Genomic DNA, 25257 nt, shown 5'->3' on the forward strand with positions numbered 1-25257 from the left:
CCGGTTGCTCCTCTTCCAGTCCAGCTCTCTGCTGTGGCCCGGGAGTGCAATGGAGGAAGGCCCAGGTCCTTGGGCCCTGCACCCGCATAGGAGACCAGGAGGAAGCACCTGGCTCCTGGCTTTGAATCGGCAGAGAGCGCTGGCCTCAACACACCGGCCATAGCGGCCACTTGAGGGGTGAACCAACGGAAAAAGGAAGACCTTTCTGTCTCTCTCTCTCATTGTCTAACTCTGCCTTTCAAAAAAAAAAATGCAAAATAGGAGACACAAAGAGAGGGAAAGTGAGAGAGAGAGAAAGAGAGAGAGCAAGCCAGGACTCTCCAGGCACAAGTCAAGAGACCAGAGCTCCATCTGGGTCTCCCAAGTGGGTGGCAGGAGCCCATGAACCTGGGCCAGCATCCGCTGCCTTCCCAGCTGCATTAACAGGGAGCTGGATCAGAAGTGGAGCATCCAGGGCTTCCTCTAGGATTCCACTGTTGAAAGAGGCAGCTTAACCTTCTGCGCCACAACGTCAGCCCTGCTTTTTCTTTTCAAGTTATTGAAAATAATATTCCTGATGATTCCTGGAGCTGATTGAGTTTTTTATCAGTTCTGTGCCTTATTCTAATAATTTTTCTCCTTTCTCTCTTTTGTCCATTCATTTTTATCCTATATATGCTGCTAATTAATATAGTTCTTTTATAATAGAAGAAGAAAGTGTGAGTGTTTCATGAAATAATGTATGTTTCCTGGTGGGTGCTCAGTTCCAAAAAGTAATCAATTTGCCTTTCAGAAATGAGAGACAGGAAGCATTCCTCTAGTTTACAGAGACACATTTAGTAGTGCATTTCCCAAAATAACTAAAAGGATTTGGTTTTGAGCTCTGTCCCCTTCCTCTCAGTCCGTTGCTTGCTCGAAGTTTGCAGCTGGTGATCCAGTGGAATGTTCATTGTTAGGATTCTTGTTTACCCTGAAACAGATCCTTGGGCAACGTTTTAGTCTATGAAATGGAGCTAATGACATCCCCAGTTTATTTAAAAATCCCAAGAAATACTACATATGCTATTAAAATGTCAGGAATTATTATCGCATCAAAGGTTTTCTAAATAAGCTTAAGGCAAAAGTAATTTATTTATTTATCATAGAGAGAGGTAATGAGTCCAGATATGAATGCCCAGGTCTGTTAACTAACTGTGCAACCTTGAGCAAGTGACTTGATCTCTTTGTGTCTCAGTTTCCCCAGGCATACTAGAGAGGTAATCACAATTACTATCTTCATAGCTCAGAACAATAATAAGCAATGTTTCACATGAAAAGTTCAGAATGGTATTGGGAACATAAAAAAAGTTCAATGACCATTAATGTCTTGATTATTACCTACAAACAACTATCAGGGAAAATTCTGATATTTTAATTACTTCATTAAGTTTATGTTCGTCACATACTAAACTAGTTGCAAAACAGTCTGCTCAGCATTGGGGGCCATAGACAGAGTTCATCTTTTTATGCATCTTAAAAATGATTTTCATATATGGAGAGATCAAGTTTAACCCCATTTTACAGTTGAAGAAATTGAGGCTTTCAAAATGTGTAGCTTACTCAGGATGTAAAGCAAATTATTTTATCCAGAATCATACTGAGCCTTCAGATTTCTGTCATAGGGATCTTTGTTTTACATATGCGAACTTTAGGTTGACATTCTTCTTTGAGAGAAATCTCCCAGCATAGCCAAGAAATAAAACATGGATTTTAAGTACAAGATCTATTTAGTTGGAGGAAAATTGAAAACTCGATAAACTAACAATAACTCATTGTTAAATTTTAAATGTATTTTAAAGGCCTTTCAAAAACATCGGGTTTTATCTACCCCTACACTCCATCCTCAGTTTCTGGCTTTAAGCAAATAAAATAAATGTTTTCCCAGTCCTGAGGTGTTTATCCCTTAGAAAAAAAATGCTTTTTGGTTCAGCAACTCTTCCATTCTGTATTTATGTGTTCCTTTGTTTTTTATTTAAGATTTATTTATTTGAAAGGCAGAGGGACAGAGAGGAGGAGAGAGAGAGAGAGAGAGAGAGAGAGAATGCACACTTCTATCCACTGGTTCACTCACTCCCCAGATGGCTGCATCTGCCTGGCTGGACCAGGCTGAAGCCAATGACACCCAAACTCCACCTGGATCTCCTACATAGGTGGCAGAGCCTTAAGACCTTGAACCACCATCTGCTGCTTTCTTAGGTGCATTATCAGGGAGCTGGATTGGAAGCAGAGCAGCCAGGACTAAAATACACATTCTGATAGGGGATGCTGGCTTCCAAAGTAGTGGCTTAACCCATTGTTGCACCACAACAATGTCCCTGTGTTTTGATTCACTGGAATAAATGCTGAATATACAGATATCAAATATATATGCATACAGAATCGCCTTTCAGCCTTTGGGCTAAGATCAAGTGAAATATATATGCACACAGAGAAGCATGTACATTTTTGTATATTATAAATAAATGCTGGCATTATAACACATATTATAAATTAATATTAATAATATTTTTCATACACACACACATACACATACCCTAGGGCTATGTCAGTCTTTTAAAATGTGATCCTTGGGGCTGGTGTTGTGATAATGCATAAAGCTGCTGTCTTTGATGCAGGCATCTCATGTGGATATCAGGTAGAGTCCCAGCCTCTCCACTTCCAAACCAGCTCCCTGCTTATGTGCCTGGGAAAGCACTGGAAGATGGCCCAAGTAGCTTGGCTCCTGCACCCACATGCGAGATCTGGATGAAGCTCCTGGCTCCTGGCTTTGGCCTGGCCTAGCCTTGGCAGTTATGGCCATTTGGGGATTGAACTAGTGAGTAGAAGATCTCTCTTTTTGTCTCTCTTCTCTCTCTCTCTCTCTCTGTAACTCTCCCTTTCAAAGAAATAAAATAGATCTTTCGGGGCCAGTGCCATGGCTCACTTGGTTAATCCTCCGCCTGTGGCGCCAGCATCTCATATGGGCACCAGGTTCTAGTTCTGGTTGCTCCTCTTCCAGTCCAGCTCTCTGCTGTGACCCAGGAAGGCAGTGGAGGATGGTCCAAGTGCTTGGGCCCTGCACCCGCATGGGAGACCAGGATGAAGCACCTGGCTCCTGGCTTCAGATCGGCATAGTTCTGGCCATAGCGGCCGTTTGGGGGGTGAATCAATAGAAGGAAGACCTTTCTCTCTGTCTCTCTCTCTCACTGTCTAACTCTGTCAAAAATAAATAAATAAATCTTTTAAAAATGTAATCCTTATTTCAATACTTAAGTATAATTTTGTATTAATTACAGAGTTCAACCAATAGTATTAAGTAGAACAAAAAAAAATACTAAAAGGGATAAAGTATTAAGTTGTTCATCAACAGTCAGGGCAAGGGCTGATCAAGTCACTGTTTCTTATAGTGTCCATTTCACTTCAACAGGTTTCCTCCCTGTTAAATATAAGAGTGGGAATAAGAGAGGGAGGAGATGTACAATTTGGGACTTGCTCAATCGGACTTTCCCCACATGGTAGAGTTAGAAACATGCCAGGGATTCCAATTCAGTCTCATCAAGGTGGCATGTACCAATGCCATCTCACTAGTCAAGTGACCAGTTTCTGTTCACGACTGATTATAATGATAGGACAAAGAGTCAAACGGATCACATAAATAAGACTAGTGTCTACAAATACTAACTGATAGAATAAAAAAGGGAGAGAATGATCCAACATGGAAAGCAGGATACACAGCAGACTCATAGAATGGCTCAGAGTGGAGTGGCTAAGCCAAGTACCTGATTATGATTTTTCGATTCAGTATATGTGATCCTTCTCTGTTTTTGTGTCTCAGATTTGCATTTCTAATAGAATGTATCCTAGTATCTCTGGACTATCTCAATTCAGAAGCTGTATAGCTTGCTTATATTGGGGGGCACTTTTTGGAGATTAACAATATTTTTAGCTGTCCACAAGAAGGCAGGAACAGTATTTTTGGCTGCTCTTTTTTTTTTTTTTTCTTTTTCTTTTTTTTTTTTTTTTCATTTGACAGGCAGAGTTAGACAGTGAGAGAGAGAGAGACAGAGAAAAAGATCTGAAGCCAGGAGCCAGGTGCTTCCTCCTGGTCTCCCATGCGGGTGCAGGGCCCAAGCACTTGGACCATCCTCCACTGCCTTCCCGGGCCACAGCAGAGAGCTGGAGTGGAAAAGGAGCAACTGGAACTAGAACCCAGCACTCATATGGAAAGCCGGCGCCACAGGCGGAGGATTAACCAAGTGAGCCACAGCGCCAGCCCCTTGGCTGCTCTTGCACAGAGCTGCTGCCATACAAGATGACTGTGAGAGAAGTGAGGCTGCACACGAGGCGAGCGTGCAGGGTGACAGGCTAGGTATACTCGCTACTCACAGCCTTCACTCCAGTCCCTCAGTCATACAGCATCTGGGATGCAAGTTCTAGCCTTGGCAAATGTCTGTGTGGCTATAAGAAATAAATCTTAGGAATTACTCCTGAATAGTCCAAACAGAGGTATGATGCATTGCTGGAGTCTTTTTGCACAAATGGCTTATAAAGGAAAGTCGTATTGGTCATTGATTGTCCTTTTTTCTACAATTCATGTTCTTTAACACAAATCAGAACGTGAAATATCTAAAGTGGAGCTTACACATCTTTTCTCTCTCTTATCTCGAGGGTTTCATTTCAAGCCACACTGGTTGTAGTGCTGTGCTTTTAGAGATACTTGTGTGAGATGAAAACCTAATGATGCTAAAGAGAGTATTGAGGGATATGCAAAGAGAGAGAGAAAAAAATGGCACCAAAGTTGAGTCACAGAACAATGAAAATGTACTTCTGTTGAAGATTTCCCAGCTGTGGGGAGACTATGAAGAGCAGTCTTAGAAAGTGGGGCAGTCAGTAGGTAGGGATGGATACAAATATATACTAGTGAGTGCTCAGCACTCCCATGCCTATTCCCAACATGTGAAACGGAGGAGAATATTCCAGTGGTTCCTCCTGGCACAGCATGGAGTGAAGGTGGTACCTTCAAGCTTGCTTCCTGCGTTAGATCTCTCTGGCTGCTCTGCCTTCTACATTTCACAAATGAGGTTCGTGAGAAGTTAACTTGGGGAAATGTGGCACTGACTTTCATCACATCCCAAAGTTAATTAATGGAGAATATAATTTTACTATCTCCAATTCAACAGGTTATTTATGGAGATTTAGTAAATATTTTTGATCATGCTGTCATAGGACAAAAGCAAAACATTTACTCGTGAATATGAAAAACATTAAGATGAAATTAAATGAACAAAAATAAAATGTAAGGATTTGACTAATTTAGCCAGATCAAAATAAAATAAAATATTGGAATTATGTAAATGATTTGGTACATGGCTTCTATTTTTGTTTCTCTATAAAAAGCAATGAAAGATGCTCCTTAAAATTTCCAAATGAATTATATATTTACAAACAAGTTTCTTCAAAGAATGAAAGCATTCTGTTACTCTAGAAATTGCTAGTTGAAATCTAGGTTCTCTATGACAGCAGGGCCTGTGTCCTTTCTTACCGCTAGCACCTAGTATAGGTTTGGCATTTGGTAAAACTATAGAGTAAATAATTTTAGATTATTGAGTGAATTTATAAATACCTACTAGATATCACAGCCTGGAAGTCCCATGAACACCTCAACCTGAGCACTTGCAAAATAATCTCCTCCTTGTCCCTTTCTTATCTTCTCAACCCCTGACCTACTTGTGCCAGGTTTTCTTTCGCAGTGAAAAGTAACCAAACCTGACATCTGGGTATCAGTGTAGACCAAGTCCTATCCATTGTCCCAACTGAATGTTTCTCAAATAGCATGTGCCTAAATATAATTGCAAATGTGTTCAAGGAGTTTCATATTTGGTTACTGTGGTGATGTTTCATGATTTGACTTGATACCATTAGAGAAACACTCGGATATTACAAGCAGAAATGACAAGAAATCTTTTTTCTTCATAATTTCTAGTCTTTGATCTTGGTGTTCTTTATACTTACATAGTGTCTTCCCTTTGTAATTCTTCCTACTTTATGTTCACTGTATAAAAATAGATATCTGTATAGGTAGGTAGATACCATATTGACAGGAACTTTGGTCATTTTCTTATAAAACGGATAACCTCAGGTACAGCACTCAAGACAGTGATTCTCCAAATAAATTCTGCTTGTGTCTTTTAGACCTGCATCAAGTGAATTCCCACCTGAGGGGGTGCTGGGATTGTGAGTCTGACCCTGAGTCTAAGCAGTGGCTCAAAATGTCCACCCCCCTTCCTGCAACACTTGCTACCTTCAGCCAGACACACAATCTGCCAACTACCCACTGTCTTTCTGGCTCTCAGAAAAAGAGAATGTGGGGAAAGCAGCTGGTGGCATGGAAACAATTAATTCTCAACTTCTTTCAGTTTGCCCAGAATATTCCAAGCTGTGTGAAGAAGCCCAGTGAGTGTTGTTCCCATTTTTGCTAAACAGTATGTGAAACTGGAGGTTTGATTATGGTATTGATAAAAAAAGAAGTTAATTGGAATAACTGTTTTGCTTGTATTGTTGAGCTTATATATATATATCTAAGTTTATATGTATCTAGTTGGATATATTAGTATATGCTCATATGTACTTGGACAAACGTGTCAACAATTACATACAAATCATAAGTAAAGAAAATTGTTTAACTGTCTTACATTTAAATGCACTTGAAAGATATTTACATAGGATGGTAGAAAATGCTTTAAAGGTTGTTTCCTAGCAAAAACTATCCCTTATGCTAAAATGTTTCCATTCTATGTGTGTGTGTGTGTGTGTGTGTGGTAAAGTGAAATATGTTACTTCTTGTATGAAATAATGGTGGTGGTGGTTGTTGACAAAATGAAATGTGACAACCCTACATCAGTCCTTGGTTTACATTCTTTTTGAATTTTGCCCATTATGGACACTGGTTTAGCAACATGGGTTGTGAGATGCAAGCAGTTCAGGCTCCACTGTGGATACTCCTGGATTGAGATATAGATTAGAAATGTTTATGCCTCAGAATTCAGCATAAAGTAGGGTTGAGTGAGGTTGTATGGTGGAATAGCAGTGTGTACAGGTCAGAAACTGCTGTTGAGGTCCCAGCGCTCATGCCCTCATTCTCACTCTATCATTGATTGATTGGTCATGAGGTATGTCATCAGTGTTGTCATCTGAACGATGGAGATAAAAGCCATGCCTTCCTTCCTGGGCAGGATGCTGAACAATCAATGAAGAACAATATTCATTAAGTACTTTGAAGACTGGACAGTACCATACAAAGAGAATGCCCTGGTCAGTCAAGACAGCTATGTTTCATGATTCAGTTTTACTAAATTGTGTGTATCCAGAAATCTATCCATTCTTCAAGACTTTCCAGTGCGCTGGCCTATAGCTATTTGTAGTAGTTCCTGATGATTTTTTTTTTTTTATTTCTGTGGTATCCATTGTAACATCTCCTTTTCATCTTCGATTTAATTAATTCAGATCCTCTCCCTTTTTGAGCTTAGTTGGTCAATGATGTATCAATTTTGTTTATTTTTTAAAAAAACCAGCTCTTCATTTCACTGATCTTTTGTATCTGTCAATTTTATTTGTTTCTTCTCCAATTTTAATTTTTTCTTTCCTTTTAATTTTGTTTGTTCTTGCTTTTCTAGGTCCTTGGGATTCATTATTAGATCATTTATTTGACTCTTTTCCAATTTCTTGATGTAGGCACTAATTGCTATAAACTTTCCCTTAACACTGCTTTTGCTGTATCCCATAAGTTTTGATATGTTGTGTTGTTTTCTTCATTTGTTTCTAAGAATATTTTTATTTCCCTCTGATTTCTTCCATGGCCCACCATTCATTCTGGAACATGTTGTTTTGTCATCTATGTTTGCATAATTTCTAGAGTTTCTTAAGTTGTCAATTTCCAGCCTCATTCCATTGTGGTCAGAAAAGATACATGGTATGATTTCAGTGTTTTACAAATTTGTTGAGACTGGCTTTGTGGCCTAGCACATGGTCTGTCCTAGAGAAAGCTCCATGTACTGATGAAAAGAATGTCTATTCTGCAGCTGTGAGATGAATGTTCTGTAGATAGCAATTAGGTCCATTTTGTCCATAGTTTGGATTAGCTCTATTGTTTCTTTGTTGATTTTTTTTTCTAGTTGAGCTGTCTATTGATGAAAGTAGGGTGCTGTCCCCCATTATTATTATATTGTAGCCTATCCCTACCTTTAGATCCATTAAAATTTGTTTTAAATAGCCAGATGCTATATATTTACTATAGTCATACCTTTCTGTTGAATCTGTCCCTTAATCATTACATAATACCATTCTTTGCCTCTGTGAACAGTTTTTGCATTAAAGGCTATTTTGTATGCATATTAGCATGGCTACAGCTGCTCTTATTTGCTTTTTGTTAGCAAGGTATATCTTTCCATCCTTTCATTTTCATTCTATGTGTATCTTTGTTGGTGAGGTGTGTTTCTTGTAGACAACAAATATGGGTCTTGTTTTTTTTTACTCCATTCAGCCAGTCTGTATCCTTTAATTACAGAATGTAGGTCATTTATATTCAAGGTTGTTATTGATAAGTAATGACTTGGTCCTGCTATTTTTCCATAAATATTCCTATTGTTTGCTTTGAATTTCCCTGTACTTTTATTGAGAGAATGTCTGCCTTTATATTTTTTATAATAGTAGCTATCATTCTGTGATTCTGTGTGTAGCACATCTTTAAGTTTCATTTGTCAGGCTGGACAGTTGTTGATAAATTCTTTCAATGTTTGATCTGGAAGGTCTTCATTTCACCTTCACTTATAATTAGGACTTTGTTGGACACGGTATTCTGGGTTGACAGTTTGTTTTTCTTTTAGGACTTGGATTATTTCTCTCTGTTCTCTCCTAAACTTTAGGGCTTCTGGTGAGAAATCAGCTATTAGTCTAATTAGAGAGCCTCTGAAGGTAATCTGGCATTTCTCTCAGGAACATGTGAGAATATTTTCTTTTTGTTTTACTGTTGAAGTTTTACTACACCGTGTAATGGTGAATATCATTTCTGATCATGTCTATTAGCAGTTACACATGCTTCCTGTACTTGCATGTCCTAATGTTTCTCCAAATCAGGGAGGTTTTCTGCTATTATTTCACTGAATAGGCCTTCTAATCCATTCTCTCTTTCCACAGCTCAGGAACTCCTAAGACACATGTTTGTTTGATAGTATCTCATAAATCTTGAACACTATTTCCAGTTTTTCTAATGTTTTCTTTCTCTGTCTATTTCCAAAGATTTGTCTTCTAGGTTGAATATCAATTATTCTCCCTCATCAAGTCTGTTGTGAAGGCTTTCCACTGTACTTTTGAATTCTTCATTTCTGATATTTCAATTTGGTTTCTCATCAATATCTCTACCTACTGGCATGTCCTGTATGGATTTCGTTCATGTGGAATATAGATCCCTTTATCTCATGTATTTTTTTTCTGTGTTTTTGAGTAATCTTTTTTTTTTAACATTTTATTTAGCTTAATATAGGTAACCTCCTGTTATGTTTGATGGCCTTCAGGAGAGACCTGATTATGCATTTCATTGCAAGTTATTTTTTATTGTACATGCTGCCCCCTACCAACCTCCAGGACAGAATCAAAGTCAGTGGAAAGCTTGACTTTATCCCTCCAATAAAATCCCCCAGTCATGTGTGGGTCACAGCAGCCTCTAATCACATTATTAAAGTGGTGTTTCCTCCTTTCTGTCTGTTGGGTGCCTTGCTCCAAGAAGATGGTGTGCTCTCCAGACACTGGCTATGAGAGTCACTGGTGATGTCCTGTGCTCACTGCCGTGTGATTAAACTGTCCGCTCTGTGCCACGGTGTCTTCTTCTGTAGAATTTCCACTGCAAACTACTCTCCAGTTGTCCCCTGGGAATGCAGCTCCTATTCATCTTTTACCTTCCTGTGGTGGGAATCAGTAAGTCTTTTCCCTGTTCAGACATCTTGGGTCTTTTGATTCTCTATTTCTGAGTGTCTGAGGTGATGCCTGCTGCTGCAAGTCCACAGGCCAGAGCAGGGCAGTGGTTACAAAACACCCTGTGCACACAGGCACATCCCGTCGTTCCCAATCCCCTACTCCACGTTCCCCTTCTTTGTGTCACAAGTGCAGGGGAACCTTGGTTAGCGAGAGTGCAACAAGAAGACCTTGATGAAACAAGGGACAGGCAATGAAGAAAAACTCCCCCAAATTAGTTCTCATGAGCATCCCCTTCCTTGCTACTTTTGATTTTTAAAAAGGTTATTAAAGGCTAAGGGAAGTATAAAATAGCAAAAGCTAGACAACCTGGAATTTTGGGATTTAGATTTTTTACTTCATCTATTTTAAAAAGTGCATCTTATTTTCTCAGATTTTGTTTTACATTTCAAGGGGAAAGTAAAACCTTGTCCTGAGCTCTCTTCCCTGCTTAACATTACATAATTTCAATTTCTGTGTGCCTCATCTCCACTGAAGTTTCAAAATAACATAAGGGCTTTTATTTGTTAAATTTGGGTAGTTAGTTTCTGGATGAGGTTTGATGTCAGCTTATCAAGGGTTCTTTCTTATCCTTTACACTCTGTTTCAATTGACTGTGGAAAATGATGCTCATTTGGGTCATTGGGTTATGAATTGGCACAGTGTTAGCACAACTGGAGAATTTTGTCAGTAGCTCAGAATCCGGGGTGGTCAGTAAAACCTAATGGCAGGTTGCCTTTTCCAGTGAGGAATGAGATTTTCGTGTTAGAAAGCATAGATGTCATGTACCTGTAACCCTCTTGAAGATTTTCTTGCCAGAACAAGAAAGTAGTTTCCCTCTGTATTTCATTTATAAATAGCAGGTGAAGACCAAAGACACATGAGAGACTATATGGCTTGCTCACAGCTTGCAAATAAGTTCACAGACTCTCAGAGCAGTTAGGTCATCCATCTGGAATCACACAGCCCAGCCAGGATTGCACATCGGTGAGCCCTGAGCTCTCTTATCTTATGGTGCCCTGCTATTACTAATGTTTAGACATAGGGATCATTTGTCTAATAGAAAGATAGTGCCCATCTTACCTGTGAGATGTCTATGTTGCGACGGCAGAGACTCTCTGCAGTATTTATTTCTGCACACAGCTCCTTACTCAATACCAGACACCTAGCAGGCTCTACAGACACTATGAGGTGTGCATGGATGTCATTGCTACCTGGCAGGATGAATATTCTAGCTTAGGGAGCATTGCCCTGGACTCATGGGATGTAGCCATGGCTGTCATAGGCAGAGAAGGATGTACTGTGGTCGTGCTTTTTGTGCCAAGCTTTTTCCCTCCGGCAGTGTTGCACACCCTCCTTGTCTTCCGAGTATTCACATCTCCTCTTCTCTACCCTCATCAGCCCAAGAGAGACAGAGTCATCCCTGGGATCCTCATCTAGTATCTCTTATGAGACAGCTCAGATCCTTCTACTACTCTTCCATCACAGCCAGATAGCTGAAAAGGAAGCAAGGCCCAGCCCAGCAGCATGTTTCAAGAATGAAGGTTTTGATGTACAAACCAGGTACCAGTTTACCACCTACCATCATGATCTGGAGTGCAAATCCCTACCTTTATCATTTCAAGGATGTTTTATATTAGCTTAATATAGGTAACATCCTGTCAAGTTTGATGGTCTTCAGGAGAGACCTGATTGCGCATTTCAATGCAAGTTATATTTTTATTGTACAGAAGGAAGTCCCGAGCATTACTTCTGCCTGATATCAAAAGATGCCTGACAGAATGAAATGCTCTTCCCCTGCAGGCTTGGATCATCTGTTATTGCCACTCCAACTAAGGACAAAATTGAGAATTAACCCAACAGCCACGAAACAGATACCAATTCTTGAGGTTGGGGCAGTTATTGTCTCCTTTTTACAAATAGGGAAACTGAACAACAGAGGGCTAAATAATTCACTGAAAGATATACAGTTGATAACTGCAAGATTCATGGAATAAAATTAGCTTTATAATCAAACTTACTTTCATTGAGAAGGGTATGCATAAAGTTTCAGTATTAACTGAAATTAATTCTCAGAAAAAATTTTCACAGGTTTCCAAATCTCCTGGCTCCTGCCATGTCAGTTTTCCCTTCTTATATTAATTCAAAGGTACCAATAAATTGTGGCTTTTGTCCCAAAGTCTCAAGAAATTTCCAATAAAATAATTCACTGAGAGGAAGAAAATTACATGTGTAATTGTTCTTGAAGTTTTTATGAATAGGAATCTTCCAGTTTTGAAATATTTGTCTCAGTCTATTTAGGAAATGGATAATGTCTTCGTTCACAAGTAAAGCAAAAGAAAATTCCAATGGGATTTCTCCTTTGTAGGTCTAATGTCAGGGGCAGAGATTGTAAGTTTATCTATGAGCATGGGGAATGCGATTTTCTATCTCATCAACTTGCTGGGAGGTTAAATCAGAAATGCCCCACATAAGACACTTTACGACATTTTCGAAGCTTCGCTGTCACTCATATCACAAGCATGCAATTCTGACTCTACAGCGCAGAATTGTTTGAACAACTGACCTTCTGTTCCTTCACGTAGAATGTTGAAAGCCAATAGACAATGTGCAAAAACTGTTTGACATTGCTTTTGGTAGGGGAAATACATAGTTAGGTTTTGCCTCCATGTCTATAATAGCTTTTGTGATCCAAAGAAACAAAGTACTCATACGATCTATCCCAGGAAGGGGACCTATTTTGGCATCTCCTGAAACAGACATCGCCAACATCTCAGAGTAGTGTCTTTGTTTTTTTTTGTTTTTTGCTTTTTTTTTTTTTTTTTTTGACAGGCAGAGTGGACAGTGAGAGAGAGAGAGACAGAGAGAAAGGTCTTCCTTTGCCGTTGGTTCACCCTCCAGTGGCCGCTGCGGCCGGCCGGCGCACCGCGCTGATCCAAAGGCAGGAGCCAGGTGCTTCTCCTGGTCTCCCATGGGGTGCAGGGCCCAAGCACTTGGGCCATTCTCCACTGCCTTCCTGGGCCACAGCAGAGAGTTGGCCTGGAAGAGAGGCAACCGGGACAGAATCCGGTGCCCCGACCGGAACTAGAACCTGGGGTGCCGGTGCTGCAAGGTGGAGGATTAACCTAGTGAGCTGTGGTGCCGGCCCCAGAGTAGTGTCTTTACCTAGAAAGGTGGAATTATCTCTTATATTTTGTTGTCAATTGTAGGATTCTGTTTTGGAATCCAAAGACCAATGGCAATATGAACAAAGAAGGGAAAAAAAATCTGATCTTTTGTCCTCTCAAGTATTTAATTTTGTTATACTACACAAGACAATTTAATTGCTGTGGTCTAGACCAGCTTTTGAGGGAATGTGAAAGAAGGAAGAAAAGGTTGAAAGTCAAGAGAATTGGTATATAGTTTTAGTTCTGGTTGACATTTGCTTGTATTTTTTAATTGTTCTTTTGTGTTTATAAAAGTTGTTCTAGACATAGTTGAAGTGTTATCCATGCAGTGGGATGATACTTAATTAGATTAATAAACATAATTACAGATGTAGATTTTGTAAACAACACATGGTATTGTATATGTAGTTTTAACAGGGAAATTGTTTATTTAAAAAGTCAGGCTAAATTAAATATAAGGGCACTTTTAAAATTTATGGGAGAATGAAATTAACAAAAAATTTGGCATAAAAAACTTTTGAAATGTAGGTATAGTTTTTTTTTTATATATAATACATATTTTCCATGAGCTTACTGAAGACCATTCACATGCCTGTGAGAATGTTAGGAACACATATAATTCTGCTACTCAGTCTACTTGGGAAGAAGACATAAACCCCATCACATCCTTTCAGGAAGAAACGGCATCCTATAATGTTTATGAGCTTAGGCTGTGAATCTGGATTGTAATCCAGGCTTTACCACCGATTCAAGCAAGCTTCTCGGAGCCTTTATTTCCTCATCTGTAAAATTCCCAACTTTCAAGGAAGTGCTGAATGTAGAATAAGATTGTGCATTAAGCACCAACTCCCAAATGATGGCCAAATAAATGTCAGCCACTACAGTTATAATAATTATTCTTATCACTATATTATTAGTATTAATCACTGTCAGGTACAAATAGCTACCAGATGGTTGGTGAACTTGGTATAAATAAAATACTTCTGAAATGAGCAAAATCTCTTGAGTTGAATATTTAAACAAAATGATTCATTTAGTAAGTCAGTATCTGCAATGTGTTTACCAGATTTAGTAGTCAGCTGAATCCATTTTACATTATAACCTAGTTAAATAGTTAATTCCAAATCCTTTCACACATGGGATCTGGCAGTAGCTTTGTAGCTGGCACCTCCTCTTGTCCAACTCTTACTTAATGATGTTTTTGTTTTTTCTTACACATCACCTAGGTTTGACATCCTCTCTCCAAATACTGGCATCTCATTGATTCTAACCTTTACCTAACAAACTTAAATTCACTCCCCCTTCCTCCTTGGCTTCCCTTCCCCATGTTCTTCCATACACACATTGTCCCCTGCAGAGGAGAACTTCCTTGGTTTCTTTGTCATCAGGTCACCTGCTTTACCGAATAACTATGTTTCCTTTTGTTTTTGTACCTGGTGGGAAGAGCTATTTATTTTTCCCCAGGAAGTCTGGCCGTTGAGAGGGGAAAATATGTTTCCTGGCCAAGTGCCACTGGAAAGACATCCCCCCAGCCTGACGACAAAGGAAATGCTGCCTTTGGTGGTGGTTATTGTTGATTTTGAAGCATCACTGAACCTCCAGTGGCTCCTTCCTTCAGGTTCTTACAATGATGTTATTTAGCCACAGTATATGAGCATCAAAAAATTGCTGTTTTTCCTTCTACATCAATTAGCCCTCTGTTTCTTATTTCACTTTTCCATTGTGTTTACCCGAAACAATGCAAGATCTGAGATTTCCTAATTTACACCCTGTTTCTGTACACAGGCATTCTACAGCATGTTAGAATTACACGCAAAAGCAATCTCATCTTCATTTTTTTTTTTTTACACCAATTAAACTCAGGCAGCTCAATTCTGAGGCCTTTTATATTCCACTCATGCTTACTTGCATGACATGCTGGTACATCTGTGCATCATTTGGGAACAGAGGATGTTAGGACAGGCCAGGGAAAAGGTAAACTAAGAGGCTATGGGGGTGGTGTGGTTAAGTCCCTGCTTGGTACACCTGTGTTCTGTATCAGAGTTCCTATCTGAGTCCTGGTTTATCTGTTTCTGATCCAGTTTCCCACTAATGTGTATCCTGGGGGACAGCAGATAATGGTTCATATACTCGGGTCCCTGCCATCCGTGTGGGAGAATTGGATAGAGTTCCTGGCTCCTGGCTTCTGCCTGGCCCAGCTCTGATTGTTATAGGTATTCAGGAGAGTGAACTGGTAGATGAAAGATTCTCTCTCTCTCTCTCTCTCTTTCTCCCTCTCTTCCTTTTTTGTCTACCTCTCCTTCTTTTACTCTCTCCCTTTTAAATAAAATAAAAATAAAAATAAAAATAAATAAAGGAAAAGAAAAGAGACTTGAGGGCATCTCTTGTCCCACCCAGGAAGGGAATAGCAATTCAAATTACACCTATAGCGATGTGATAAACACTGGTTTAATAGAGAATAGTGTTTTAACACCACAGCCATCGGACCTATAAGGCAAATTGTGGCAGCAGCAGCTGCAATCTCCCAATGTTGTCAGAACCATATGGGAAGAGTTGCAGCATCACAATTCCTGGAGTCCATTGAATCCACGGATGGGGAGCATCCAGCCCACAGGCCATGTAAGACCCATGAATTTATTTGACCTGGCCCTGCCAGAGCAACTGCAGGTGGAACTTGAAATTCAATAAACCTAGGCTGGCGCTGCGGCTCACTAGGCTAATCCTCCACCTTGCAGTGCCGGCACCCCGGGTTCTAGTCCCTGTCGGGGCGCCAGATTCTGTCCCGGTTGCCCCTCTTCCGGGCCAGCTCTCTGCTATGGCCCGGGAAGGCAGTGGAGGATGGCCCAAGTGCTTGGGCCCTGCACCCCATGGGAGACCAGGAGAAGCACTTGGCTCCTGCCTTTGGATCAGCACGGTACGCCGGCCGCAGTGCACCGGCCGTGGCGGCCATTGGAGGGTGAACCAACAGTAAAGGAAGACCTTTCTGTCTCTCTCTCTCTCACTGTCCACTCTGCCTGTCAAAAAAAAAAAAAAATTCAATAAACCTATAGTAGGCTAATTTTGAACTTGATAATTTTGTATGGCCCATGTATGATAGTATAAATATCCAAAATGCCCTTGTCAGAGAAAAACTTCCCAAGAAAGACCTGTGGAAATAAAAGAAAAGGCTGGTAAGGGCTCAGTGGGAACTGGATCCCCAGAAGGGCAAAGGTTCCTGACAGGGTCCCACCAGCAGGTGTTAAATGGAAATCAGAAACAAATATGTGGCCATTTTGAAAGTCCAGTCCAACATGGGATGGCAGGGTTGTGGCTGAGTGGACCCATAGGTATGTAAAGCTTACACCTTACGGAAGCAGTGACTCTAATCACAGACCCCTTTCCAAAATGCTGCTTACTCAAAGCAGGATCACTGTACCACTCTGGGCAGCCTGTCAGTCATCCCATTTGCTGGCCTCTGACAGCAAGCTTGCCAGATTTTCACTCTGCACCTACCTTTCCCAGCTCTGCTTACTGTACAGAGCTGGGATGCCCACGTCTAAGATAGCAGCAGCAGGGCTTCTCAGGAAGGAACCTCTGTTCTCACTTTGTAGCACTTTGCCAGACAAAACTTGGCACAGTTCTCAGGACTCTTTCCTGCATGTGTGACATACTGCTGTCTGACAGAGGCTGATCCTTAGCCCACAGGTCTTGAGTGTCTCAGTATTTCCCTCTTCCTGCTGTGCACTTGTCCCATTTCTGCAGGTGAATCAGCCAATTTAGATGATTTGTTCAAGTTATTCAGTAGTATCATGATCAATTCCTTGGAAGCCCTCCCCCACTTTTTTTTTTTTTTAAATAGTGTTGGAAAAGTTCCAGCTCTCTCTGTAAAGCCTTCATTTTTCTAATCGCAGCCAAGGAACCAAGTGGGGAGGCAATTTTTATGAACATGGTCAGTCCAGCTGCTTCCCAGGAAATCGAGTCAAGTCTCAGCCTATGTGGCTTTTAAGAGATGATGCCGTATCAGGAATCAGGCAGGTTAATCTGAAACTCTTGGTGGAGTCCTGGCCTTGGCCAGGATATGTGCTGCTTCTACATTTATCCTCTTCTTCTATCTCTTCTCTGATAATTTCTGTTCCTTTGCACCAGCTCTCTTACTGACTGCCTTAGTAACTACATGCACTTAGAGTCCTTTCTGTATTGCTGTAGCAGAACAGCAAAGATAGGGTAATGAATAATGAACCAAAATTTATTTTCTTGCAGTTCTGGAAGCCGGAAAGTCCAAGGTTGAAGGACAGCAACTGTGAGGCCTCATATGATGGAAAGTAGAAGGCAAGGAGATGAAAGGGGGCCAAATTTGTGCTTTTATAACCCCATGAGTCACCTCCCAAAGGTCCCACCTTTTAATGCTGTTACAATGGCAACCAAATTTCAACACGAGTTTTGGAGGGGGCAAGCATTCAAACCACAGCACTGACTTCCTGTAAACACATTTATCAAGTTCAGAATGAATGCATTGTCCAAGTGGCATTCAGGACCCTACGTTCACCAGCAGCCACCCTCTGCTACTCTGCTCCCTCAACACACTGAAGCACTTACAGTTGCTTCAAGAGTTTTTTCTTTTGGCTTCCTGATTTTGATTGACTTTCATGCTTCCTGAAATGATCCCTTCCTTTCAATCTCTGCTTCTCAATGTGCTGCTCATCTTTCTAGTATGTGGCCACAGGCAACTCATTATATTTCCATGGGTCTTAATTTCTCCATCTGTGGAAGGAGAGCCGGAACCAAGAAGATAGGCTCGGCAATGCTGTGGGATCCCAGTTCTCAAAGTTTAGAAGGACAAAGGCTGTTTTTCATTAATGTTATGTGTCTAGCAGGATCAGTGATGGGTTCCTCCTCTTTCTAGTTACTCAGTGACCCCCAGGAAGTCTGGGGAGTGGTGTGTGAGGTGGAGATTGAGAGGAACTTCAAAACCTTCATAAGTTCTGCTCAGAATTCATTAGCTAAGGTGATTCATCTAAATTCAGAGGGTGGAAGGATGCTGCTCCTTCACTTCCTAGAAGAAGAAGGATGGAAATTTCTGGGAAGCATTGGAACACAGGCCACACGTAATGAAGGTGCAGGTGAAATCCCAAGACACCATTCAGGTACCTCCTTTGCAAGAGCCAGATTCTAGGTGGGAAGCGGTTGAGAGTGGAAGAGAGATTTCAGTTGACTCAGGATGCTCTTTAATTGTGCAGGCATCACCATAGTGGGACAAAGCCCATTACCGTGCTTAGGCTCGGTTCTGTGTGGGTTCCAATCCTGACTCAATCCCTTACTAGCTCTGTGACTGTGAGAAAGCTCATTACCTTCTCTGTGTCTTGATTTTGTTACGTGGAAAATAAGATCAATAATTATAAATTCCTCAAAGGATGGTTATGTGTATTAAACAAATTGATAATTCTGAAGTTATCAGAGTGGTACCTCATGCTTTATATGTGCTTATATTTGCTGATTGAAATGTAATTATGTCTCTCACACACTATTCTGATACTGGCATTTTTTCCTTATAATATTATGTTGTAGCAATCTCTCTGTCTCTCCCTCTCTCTCTTCCTCTCTCCCTTCTCTGCTGCATATATGTACATATTTATATGCCTCACTTGTACATACACCTCATGTATGTGTATGTATTCCAGTGTATTTTTTAAAAACAGCTTTGTACTATTCTATTTCATTTTTATACCTTAATTTACTACTGAGGTGGCTCAACTCGTGGAATTTTTCTGTGAGATGATTCAGGAGGATTTTAGTCACATGAATTGCCATTCGCTGAGCAGTTTCCTGCTTTATTCTGCTCAGATCTGGGATTGAGATACTTTGATTAGTGGTGTAGTGGAAGATGTGTCCACATGTGTCCTGTCAATAACAGCCCAGCCTCTCAATTATGATATTGTCATTTGCTGACAAATATTCTCTCAAGAGTCCCCTGAGTAGAAAATACCATATTATCAGTCAAGGAAAAAAAAAAAAAAGGAAAAAAAAAAAAGAAAAAAGGTGACATGGCCATTAAGAGGCTCAGCCATGAGATATGATCCACAGAGACAAGGTCACTTGCCTTGCCCAAGTGAACTCCATGCCTACACCTTTCTAAGTTCTCTTGTCAATGGTTGGATCGACGACGGGGGCCATAAACATTTCTTGACTGATGTAGTTGTTTTTTCTTCATTCCCCATGTTGCTTATGGATTACTTCAGCACCGTTTCATTTACTATTTAACTTGCAGCCCAGACTCTTCAGTTCCTGCTGGGATCATTTATAGTTTTTCATCTTCTGCATCTCCACCTCCCCAGTTGCACTTTGATGTGTTTCCTACCTTCTCATTTCCAAAAATAAACCTCCAGTTCAGCAAATGTGATCACCTATGTCCCAGGCAGGGTGAGCACAAAACAGGACCACTCACTACTGCATGTTAGGATTCCAAGGGAGAAGACCCTGCAATGAAATTTAGCATGCACGAAGCTTATTAAAGAGTATCCTCGAGACCAACACTCATGGGTCGGATGGGAAAGACTGGAGAGAGGGAGAAGTCTAGATGTGATGCAGACCCAGTGGGAACCTCAGTGAACCCCACAGGCAACTCAGGATTTAGAACTGTCCTGCAGAGATTTCTCAGTAGGGCTGAGGTGGCCAAGTCTTGCTCCTCCCCACTGGCCGGTCACTGGATGTGTGCTATCCCTTGAAGGTAAGTGGTTCTCTGCCACAGAGATGATCCCCAAATGGATCACCAACTGAAAGCGCTACTCCAGCACCACTCCCAGCAGCTGGGCCAATCCTTCCCTGCAGGGGCACCCGGGTGGTGTCTCAGTGTCCACCAGGACAGGACACTGGGGACTGTAGCTCAGCCCTTTCCCATTTCATAAGCTCAGAGAGGTGAAGGCAGTTCCGTCTGCTCAGGTTCTTCCCCCAGCCTGTCATCTCACCTTTGTTGGAGACAGTGGTTTTAGAGTTCTTAATGCATTTCCCTTCTTTTCAGCATCGTTCAGCAATTTAACACAGCCCTAGCTTTTGCGTTTGCTGTCCTTGGCATAATCTTTTAAGGAGACTTCCTCGTTTTCTTTTGGCTGCTATGACAGCAGCGCATCCTCTGCATTATAATTGCTCGGAATATGGTCTCAGCATCCCTTTTGCTCTGATTCTGAGGGGATAGTGTGCTTCCAAACACGAATTTGTCTAATAAAATTTGGACTGCTCTGTGCAGCATGCAGCCACTGAGCATATAATTCCTGCTCCTTTTCTTTGAAGGAGCAAGCTTCTGTTAGAGACAGCCCCCCACCTATCCCTTCTCTCATCGCAGAGATAATTTCCATACAGCCCACTCGATCTTGCCTGGCAGCACGGGAGCCCAGAATAGCGCGGAGAATTGAGAGTCACAGAAGAGAAGCAGCCTCCTCCCCTATACACTTGCGAGCTGAGCTGCTAACAAGTGGCAGAATTGATTCATTTGAATTTCTTCTCCCTTCATTTCCTCTACCTTCCCTCTGGTGCTGCTGATAATGAGCAGAGAAAATGACCCAGGACCAGGGAGGCAGATGGAGAGGGAAGAGAACCAGAGCTTGAGATAATCCAGAGTTTGAATAATTAAGAACCAGCCTCAGCTCCTCCACCTCGCACACCTCCACACTCCACAGCAGCCATGGGACAGAACCACTCAAGCAGGAGACAGTGTGCAAGTAGCCTTGGGAAAGGTTGTCGGATGATGCCTTGCTTGAGCAACATAAAGACAGCTCATTGAAGTGTCCGCCTTGGTCACCTGAGAAAGAGGCTGAGGTGCCCTTAGTGCACATAAGAGCTCATAGCATGGAAGTTTGATGATGACAGATCAGTAGAAAAGGGATGAACCTTCAGAAGTCTGCCTGCAGCTCTTTGCAGACAACCAGGAATCTGTCCTCCTCTGGACACAAGAGAAAAAGAATCAATGACCACAGGAAGAATTGTGCTGCTTCTCCGAGCTCCTGGGCAGAGCACACTTGCCAGCGCTAGTAGAGAATCATGCCTATTCCCATCCCATCCTGTAGCTGCTGCCAAGAGGATTTCTGCATCTACTCCCAAACATCAAGACGGCCCCTGCTGTAGAGTTGTTGGCCGGGGAGTGAAAAGATCTGCCTGCCTTCCCAGACAGACCCGGAGAGGAATGTACTCTTCCCATGGAAAGGCTTCAGTTTCCCCATCGTGGGATGATTGCTGCCTGTTCCTGAAGAGACCTGGAGTCCTGCAGCCCTGATTTGTTTACATCCTCTGCAGGGAATCTCAGATGCTGAGCACAAGGAGTCCCAGAGGAGTCTCTGGTATCCTGATGCCTAAGGGTTTGTCGTGCTGTCTTTCCTTCAGATGCAGAGACAGTGGAAAGGAAAGGGTAGATGCTGGCACATTTGAAGAGAGAAGCCCACTTCTTGCAGACCCAGTCTCTCCCTGCCTCTCACTCCCAGAGCTATTTCACCTCCATGCTTTGACTGTGTTGCTGAATCCTATGGGCCAGGCCAGAGTCTCAGGCTTGATGACAGTGCACCCAGGACACCAGGACCAGTGCTGACACGTTCAACAGGGGCGACCCCTCATGGAGCCTGACCTCGTCCTAACAGTAGCCTCAGCTTTCTGGGAGAGCAGCGGCATCATCCTCTTAATCTTGCCAAATGCAACTTTTCATGAGTTAGACGCTGCTTTCTCCATTTACTTAGTGAGAGAGACCATCTTTTTTAATTTCAAACCTGATTGTGCAAGGAGAAGTTCACAATTAGGGGCTTCTTCCTTCCTCTTCACCATCTTCTCCCCTCCTCCCTCCTCACCCCTGGCCTGGTGTTTCTCTATCTCTGTATGGACTGCTACACACATGAGGATGGCAAAATCTGCACTGATGAAGGTAGGGTGGCGTGTCCTGGCCCTAATTTTTTAACTTCTTAAGAAGCCCGCATCATGTTTGCAGTGTTTAGTCCTTTATTGAGCAAACAGGCCCTGAGCACACTCTCATGCCATTGGTTCTAAGGCAGCTGGAGGGGTGCTCACAGCTGTGTTATTCACAAGGACCACAGGCCCATCCAGGCACAGGTGTCCCGCCCCGCTCTGTCCAGTGTTCCCATCTGTGACTAGCAATTGCTGAATTGGCAACAGAGAAAGGGAAGGTAGTGCTGAGCCTCTGTTTACACTGTTACTACATCAGAGAACTGAGGGGACCATGCCAGGCCCAGCAAAAGCCATAGGTGATCAGGCATGTTTTGAGTTGTGTGTAAAAATCAGTTTATTGTAGTACCAGTTTAGTCACTTTTTTTTTTTTTTGACAGGCAGAGTGGACAGAGAGAGAGAGAGAGAGAGAGAAAGGTCTTCCTTTGCCGTTGGTTCACCCTCCAATGGCCGCCACGGCTGGCGCGCTGCGGCCGGCGCACCGCACTGTTCCGAAGCCAGGAGCCAGGTGCTTCTCCTGGTCTCCCATGGTGTGCAGGGCCCAAGCACTTGGGCCATCCTCCACTGCACTCCCAGGCCACAGCAGAGAGCTGGCCTGGAAGAGGGGCAACCAGGACAGAATCCGGCACCCTGACTGGGACTAGAACCCGGTGTGCCGGCGCCGCAAGGTGGAGGATTAACCTGTTGAGCCACGGCGTTGGCTAGTCACAATTTTTTTTTTTAAATACTTATTTTATTTATTTGAAAGAGTTAAGGAGAGAGGTAGAGACAGAGAGAGAGAGAGAAAGAGAGAGAGAGAGAGGGCTTCCATCCTCTGGTTCACTCCCCAAATGGCCACAACAGCTGGAACTGAGACAATCCAAAGCTAGGAGCTAGGAGCTTCTTCTGGGTCTCCTATGCAGGTGTAGGGGTCCAAGGGCTTAGGCCATCTTCTAGTGCTTTTCCAGGTGCATTAGTAGGGAGCTGGATTGGAAGTGGAGCAGCCAGGTCTTGAACCGGTGCCCATATGGGATGCCAGCACTGCAGGCCAGGGCTTTAACCCACTGTGCCGCAGTACTGGCCCCTGGTCACAATTTATGAAACCTTCTCACAGGGAGTGAAATGGGTGACAACATGTAATGATGATGATCTACTTTTACCAGTTACGCAAGCATTTAGAGGCAACAAGAGGGGGGGGTTACATTATCATGTTACAGAAACAGCTCTCTCTTCCTTGCTTGAGTTTCTTGGTTTCACCTGGACATATTCCTACCATTGTTACTTATCTTACTGCCGGTAGTTTCTCTGAAATAGACAGTAAGGTGAAGAATACCAACTCCATTTTATTTCAGCTGGCTCGTTATGTCTGAGCAAGGAGGTAGGGGAAGTTGTACTGTGTCAGGCAGACAATTAAATGGGTTTGCAAAGCCTTATTTGGTTTGTTGTTGACAAAAGCTAACCCCTTAGGTAGCTGTTAATTTTTCCGGGTGGTTCCCAAAAGAAAATCAAGCGAACTCAGGGCAACATATATCCCAATGGAATTTCAATGAACTGCAACCTATGGAAAAAAATGCACCGTAATCTCAGTGGTGGTTTCCAATGGGAGGGGGGTTCTCTACTGTGAAAGGAAGTTTTCTCTAGGTTGTTAAAAACCTGTGTCTAACTCAGAAGGTAAATGGCTCAGGTGGAGAATAGGGAGGCAAGGAAAAATCTTGAATGGATTCAAGCCACTGATAGAACATGGGGTGGCTCATTGGTCCACTGATATAAATAGGTCAACAGGAGTGAGCCATCAACAGTACCGAGGCTAGTCGGTTCGGCTTTGTAGTTCCTATGACATTAGTTGGTTGGTGTTTCCAGTCTTTCCTGTAAGGAAGATGTAAGTTTCTCTGAAAAACATCATAGGAGAAAATAAATGAGGAAAACTTTGACCCTGCTTGATCCTCCATGTGACCTCTGAGAAGATAAAACTTGAAAAAGTATGTCCGGATGCTCGAGAGAATGGAACCTCTAAATCTGAAATCAAGGGCGAGTTACATGACAGTCAGGGGTGATGTATTCATCACTTGGCTCTTGCTAACAGGTTCCACTGGGCTTAATGGATGGTGGTTCTGGAAAGGAAGAATTCCGAGATGCCAAAGAGCTGCTTCAATTATGTGGTGATTCTTGACTACCTGAATCATCATTAATTCCTTATCTGTTTAATCTGCTTCAACTCCGAGCTTCTTACCCTCTTCAGTGACTCTGTAAAAAAAAAATTTAAATTCTTGATTAGGACAAACATTGGAAGGAAGGATAAGCTGAAGGAAAATTATTTCTCTATTCTCTACATAAAATCAAGATCCAGACATCAGTCTCAGGTCATCAGCCTGGATAAGTCAGTGAAAATTTGTCTGAAGCTACAGTTCCAGCCAATACTTACTGGGGGAGGGAGGCAGCAAATGACCAAACTGAAAAGGAGGGGAGTGTACACTTCAGGCCTGGATAACAGGGAGTGGGCACCATTGGTTGGGAGACCTTGCAGAGAAAATATGAGAGGAGAATCTAATGCTATCCATATGTGGCCATGACTTCTGGATTAAGAAAATATTATTTATTTCAGTTCTGTTTCAACAGGATTGCTGAGACGTGACATCTAAATTCTTCAGTGAATCTCTAGACCCTGCACATCCTTTGTAGTCTTCTCTTTGATGTTTGCTTTCATATTTACAGGACAATTTTTGAGAGCTGGAGAGAGTTACAAGCACTAGAATGGCTGTACATGTGTGCCCAAAATTCCTGCACAGACTCTGAGTCCACAATATGTTTAAAACAAAGTCACTCAATAACAAGAGGAATAAGGGTGCTTCAAAAAGTTCATGGAAGTTGATATTAAAAATAAGCTTGGGGGCTGGCATTGTGGCATAGCAGGTAGAGCTGCCTCCTGCAGTGCCAGCATCCTATATGGGCACCACTTCATGTGCCGGCTGCTCCACTCCAGCTATGGCCTGGGAAAGCTATAGAAGACAGCCTAAGTCCTTGGGCCCCTGCATCCATGTGGGAGACCTGGAATAACCTCCTGGCTCCTGGCTTCGGATCACTGAAGCTCTGGCCTTTGCAGCCATCTGGGGAGTGAACCAGCTGATGGAAGATCTCTCTCTCTCTCTCTCTCTCTGCCTCAGCCTCTCCGTAGCTCTGCCTTTCAAATAAATAA

Source organism: Lepus europaeus, chromosome 2, assembly GCF_033115175.1.
Source record: "Lepus europaeus isolate LE1 chromosome 2, mLepTim1.pri, whole genome shotgun sequence".
Lineage (NCBI taxonomy): Eukaryota > Metazoa > Chordata > Mammalia > Lagomorpha > Leporidae > Lepus > Lepus europaeus.